The sequence below is a fragment of the Octodon degus genome, unplaced genomic scaffold, assembly GCF_000260255.1.
Source record: "Octodon degus isolate 3935 unplaced genomic scaffold, OctDeg1.0 scaffold00160, whole genome shotgun sequence".
NCBI classification, from domain to species: domain Eukaryota; kingdom Metazoa; phylum Chordata; class Mammalia; order Rodentia; family Octodontidae; genus Octodon; species Octodon degus.
In genome coordinates, this window is record NW_004524736.1 from 4,593,757 (window position 1) to 4,599,727 (window position 5,971).

Here is a 5,971-nt window from a genome sequence, read left to right on the forward strand (position 1 = left end):
CAGGCCCTTGCGCTTGCCAGGGAAGCGCTTATTCCACTGAGCCATCTCTCTGGCCCTACAACTAAGATACATTTTTAAACTTCAAGGATATTTATATACTGGTGAAAAAGTAGTAAGCAGATACAAAGCTGGCCAAGTGCAAAAAGATCTAATCACAAACAGGTTGTAGCCACAGTGACACCTTAATAAAGGACCTTCTTCCTCCCAGTTAGGACAGATGAGTCCTAGGCTCTTGTAAGAACACTTGAATCTTCCAGTCTGTCTCATGTCGGCCCGAGTAAGTGCCTAGCAGATTAGTGAAGCTCTGGGGTCCTGCAGATGACTGACATGTAGCTGTAAACTAAGGAAGAACCATGTCACAATGGCTTGCAAAGCCTGGACAGAATAAGAGAAAGGGCTGGCCAAATAGCTCAGCAGATTAAAACACCTGCAAGCAGGCACAGGGGGCTTGGGTTCAATTCCCAGCCTGCTGTGTCAGCACTGCCCCCGGGGGATGCTGAGACAACAATTGAGACTGGGTATGGTGGCGCACGCCTGTAATCCCAGCTCTTGGGAGGCTGTAAATAGGCGGATCACTATGAGTCCATAGTGAGACTTTGAACACCCTGTAGAGCCTTCCCTAAAATACAGAAGAAAAAGATTTCCCTTTTCTCCCCAACTCTCTTCTTCTTTAAAGGAGGTGTAGACTTTACCACTGCCCTTGGACTTCCTCTCCAGCTCCTTTAGCCTTCCAACGCAGACCTTCTGGCTTTCCAACAGGCTCGTGCTGGACTCTGCAGTGAGCTCCAGGCCTTCCACCTCTGACTGAATCCTCTCCAGCACAAAGGTGGCCCATTCTGCACTCTTTCACTTCTGATTCTGAAGGTGGCCGGTGGAAGCCTACCTTGTAAATCCTTTATCTAACCGCATATACAATTTCCACCTAGCATGGTGGCTCATGCCTGTAATGTCAGCACTCAGGAAGCTGAGACAGTACAAACACCAAAAATTTGAGGCCAGCCTAGGCTATATACTAGTTCAAGAACAGCCTGAACTATATAGGGAGACACCACCTCAAAAAAAAATTTTTGTTTCTCTAGTAAACCCTAACTGATTAATGGCCCTGGAGATGGCACTTGCCCTTTGATCTCTCCAAAAGTTAAATATTTCCATGACTAAAAAAAAATATTTCCATGACTTCTCCTTCATCCATCCCAAACCAATCAAGGGCATTTTGAAGAATCCACTAGTTCCCAACACAATGCCATGAAACAGACTCAATGTCTAATTCAGTAATAAATCCATAAAAGCATCACTTGTAGCACTGGGGAGGAATCAAGCACTCTGGGCTATGTTCCGAGCTTTTTTTCCTGTTTACTAACTACTGTTTCTTGTTTTTTTGTTGTTTTTTTTTTTCATTCAGTAAATATGTATTCTGTACCTAGTAGGTGACAGGCTCAGTAGTAGGTCTTGTTTTCATAGAGGCAAACAAGAAAAAAAAAATTTCTCCAAAGCAGACAGCAGATATTTTAACTGGGAGGATGAAAGATTTCAGACAGACATTAGTGCTAGGAACAAAATAAAGGGCAACAAAATGGGGTTGGGCGGGTAGGGGGGGAGGAGAGGGGGAAGAGGAGGAGGAAAAGAAAAGCCCTGCTTTAAATAGTTAAGGATGTGCTCCAGAGAAGAGTGACAGCTCAGTGAAGAACTAACACATGTGAACATCCAGAGGAAAGCTTTCCAGCAGCTGTATATCTGGGAACAGACAGACTCTGAGGGGTTAGAGTCAAGAAAACAGCAGGCCTACGTGGCCAAGCGTGAATGGAAAAGACAGTGGATAAACACAAGCTAGAAGAGGGCTGGAGAGACCAGCACACCAGCTGGTTGTGATTCTGGTCAAACAGATAAGCAACCACTGGAGCGAAAATTATCTCAAGCAGCAGAGATGAGAATGGAGTCTATGAAGGATATGTACAGATAAGGGCAGCCAGACAACCTCTAGAAAGGAGCCTCCGAGTAAGGGGCCATCTGAGGCATGTTTTCAGTCATCTTAGGACCAGGAATTAATGACCTGACCAATCCTTAACGTCTCCTCTAGCATAACTCGGTGGCACTGGAGACCATCAACACTGGGATCATTCTGGAGGGGCTCATGCTTCTCTGACAACTACATTAAATAGTTCTTCATTGTAAATCAAACTGATTCCCCTGTGGACTCTATCTCCATACCCCTTCTGGACTACCCTCACTTCTATTGCAGCCCATTAATTCCATTTCAAGGCAGGCCCATTCCTTTGGCAATTCATCTAATTTTTTTTTTTTTTCCAGAACCGGGGATTGAACTCAGACCCTTGCACTTGTCAGCGAAGTGCTTATTCTACTGAGCCATGTCCCCTGCCCATTTTTTTTTAAATCTTTTCTTTAGGTTTTGCTTAGGGCAACTTTCAAATGTTCACAGAAGCAGAAAAGTGTACACTGATTTTCACTTGTCATGACCAGATTTTTTTTTTTTTTTTTTTGGCAGAACCAGGGATTGAACTCAGGCCCTTGCACTTGCCAGGCACTTATTCTACTGAGCCATCTCCCTGGCCCCTTCAATGTATTTTGGTTTCCTTCACTTACTGGTCACCGCACTTGTCTTGCAGGTGCTGACCAGCCCAGAGTATAGCACTGTGCTCACTTGAGACCTCAAATGCCCACCAAGGCAGCCTAAAAGTCCCAGTGTACGTGTGATGCCAAAATGCTGTTTTGTAACGGGAATTTGGTGATGCCCACTTCCCCCGCAGAAGCTGTGCAGATGGGTATTTAGACCAAGGCACAGAGATTTGTCTTTGTCCCCAGTAATTTTTACCTTTCAGACACTGTTCCTTCTTCATGTCAGCAGGAACCTTATGAGCTTTGACTCCCTAATTCATCCCCCACCTGAGTTTTCTTTAGAAAAGAACATTTGAATATGCACAAGAGTGAGTTAGAAAAACTTAGAGCTAGGAAACAACACTTAAACTGCTTATTCTTCAGATGAAGAAAGTAAGCCCCCAAGACAATCCCCAGAGTAATGGTACTAGGTTACAGCCTGGACCCCATGTGCACCGCATTTCTTATACCTACTACTTCTGAGTCCCCGGGACAAAGTGCTCTATGAGAGAAATGCAGACATCACTGGCCAGGCAGGCATGTGTACCACTGTAAACGGATCTCTTAGTCAGCTACCAGCCACTCCCCTCTCCTGCAGCAGACACTCAGGAGGCACTGCTCGGTGCCAGGCCTACCATCCTCAACTGCTTTCTAACTCAGTGTGCCCTGCCTACAGAGAATAGGTCACAATGCATTTTTCTCTGTTCTTATTCAGGTAACTCCTCAAGTACATAGGACCAAACAACTGAATAAGGAATATTCAAAATATTCATACACAATAACAGATTTATACATATTAGAAATAAGATCCAGTCTGCCATTCAAAAAGTCATACAGTATCTCATTTAGAGGATGCCTAACAAAATATACATCTTAAAAATTCAGTATTCCAGAATGCTTTTTACAATTATTTCCATTTAAGAATCAGGGATTTAAAAAATAGGTAACAACCATAGACACAACTTCACAATAATGTGGATAATATGCAAGAAGCATCATGACTTTTGGGGGTATTTGTGACTAACCATATACTAGATGGGGACCACAGTTCAGAAGTGCAAAGCCCAAGGAGCCTCCCAACAAAAGGGCCTCCAGGGATCTTCTTTCCCTTATGAAAGACATGGGAGGTAGACTGGATTCTAAGCTTTACCAGAAAGTGCACATCCATCTTCTTACCCAGACTACCAACCACATCAACTGTCAAACCATTTGCTCCTCTTTGCAAGAGGTGCACCTTTAGAAGGTCCTAACAGTTTCTGCTTATATTGTTCAACCAGGTGGTTGAAGTGAGCTTCTGTCCTGTTTCCCTTGGCTTTTCTTCTAGGAATCTACGAAGGAAAAGAAAAGAGGCAAAAGTTACTTTCAAACGCTAAATATCACCTTACCTTTAGGCCACCCAACATAGAAAATATGTAAGTTCAGATATCATGTCCACCAGAATAGGTAGGCTTCCAGAGACCTTTGGAGAGAAGAGTTCAAATGGAATCACTCAGTGGCTGGGCTGGGGCCAAGGGTGCACAGCAGCAAGACCTGACACGAGTGCTGTGTGGGTGATTCTAGGCTTCTCAAACCCCACCTCCCAAATGCTCACTTTAATCTCCACATGACCCAAGATTTGGACATCCTTACCTGCCTGCCCTCACTAGGAATATACCATTTTATGGAATTTCAGAGACAGATCCTAGATATCTCTAGACTTTTGCATATATACTATGCAAAGTAAAAAGTTTCCCAGAGAAAAAATTTTTTTTCAGAGCAAAAATTTTTTGAATAGGATGCAAAGTTGATACTTCTTTCATGGTTAATGGAGACAAACTAGGGAAGAAAAAAGAAAGTTTGATCTCAAGAACACAGCAGGGCCAGCCAAATAGCTCAGCAGATTAAAACATCTGCTTAGGCAAACGCAAGGGCTGGGAGTTTGATTCCTGGGCCTGCAGTGCCGGCCCTGCCTTGGGGCACACTGAGACAGTGATTGAGCCTGGGTGTGGTGGTGCATGCCTGTAATCCCAGCACTTGGGAGGTTGTAAACAGGAGGATCACTAGAGTCTGATCTATGCAGTGAAACCCTGCAGACCTTGTCCTAAAATACACACACACACACACACACACACACACAGACCAGTATCTTCCACTGAAAGGAACTAAGGCTTTGGAAAAATGGCTAATGCCCAGACTGAGAAAGAAGCATCTAAAGTCAGACAAGGACTTCTTGTACTAGAAAACAAAAAGGTCTCATTGGAAGGACTCAACAGTCAACCTAAAGAGGCTTGTGCTAGCCTAAGACCAGGATAAGAATGATGACTGAATTGAGTATATGAAACTCAGGAGGCTGGTGAGATGGCTCAGTGGTCTAAAGCACCTACTTAGAACAAGCGAAGCTAAAACAAAGCACAGGGACCGCGGTTCAATCCCCAGCACCACATGCCAGCCAGCCCCGCCCCCTGGTGGGCTGAGCTGGACACACACACACACAATAAATAAATGTTAAAAATTTAAAAAAAAAAAGAAACTCAGGACTTCATAATACAAAAAAATTCTAGTGGCCAGTAAGCAATTACTCTGGAAACTGGATACAGAGAGGAAAAGAATAAGCATTTCCCCTGACTTTCCTATACAAATGCTATTTTGTGGAAACCAAGATTCATCTTTCTAGAATTCTAGTAAAAGATTCAGCTGGAAATACAGCACAGCAGCTTAAGCACCTGCCTGGCAACTGCAAAGTTCTGAGTTCAAGCCGTGGTACTGAAAAAAAAAAAATTGAAAAATAATTGACTGAAATTAGAAAATAAGCATTCTGCAACCCATAAAGAAATAAGGATTTAATATAACACTTCTCATTTTAGCTGTTAAAACTACAGTGATCCTAGCACTCAGGAAGCTGAGGCAGGAAGATCAATGTGAGCTTGAGGCCACCTTGGACTACATAATGAAGTCAAGGCCAGCATGAACTACACAGTGAGACCACGCCTCAAAGGGTATAAAAAAAAAGTGAAAGGAGTAGATAGTATATAATAAATAATAAACAAAGACTTAAGAAATATAGAGACGACCTGGGGCCCAGCGAGATCCTGAACAACCCAGAGCGCAGGCCCAGCAAGTGAGTGAGACGACTCAGGCCGCGGGATCCTGAACAGACCCAGATGCAGGCCCAGCAAGTGAGTGAGACGACCTGGGCCGCGGGATCCTGAACAGACCCAGAGCGCAGGCCCGGAGAGTGAGTGAGACGACCCAGGCTGCGGGATCCTGAACAGACCCAGAGCACAGGCCCGGCGAGTGAATGAGATGACCCGGGCCAGGGATCCTCATTTGACCCCGGCTGCATGCAGGCCCAGCACGGAACCCTTCAGCAGAACTCCCT

The 5,971-nt window shown here is 44.4% G+C and overlaps 1 protein-coding gene across 1 annotated transcript in view; it reads right to left on the reverse strand.

The window, feature by feature from the left end:
* Rbm28 (RNA binding motif protein 28) overlaps positions 1-5,971 on the reverse strand; it is a 67,097-nt gene that overhangs the window by 27,258 nt on the left and 33,868 nt on the right. The window lies entirely within an intron of this gene.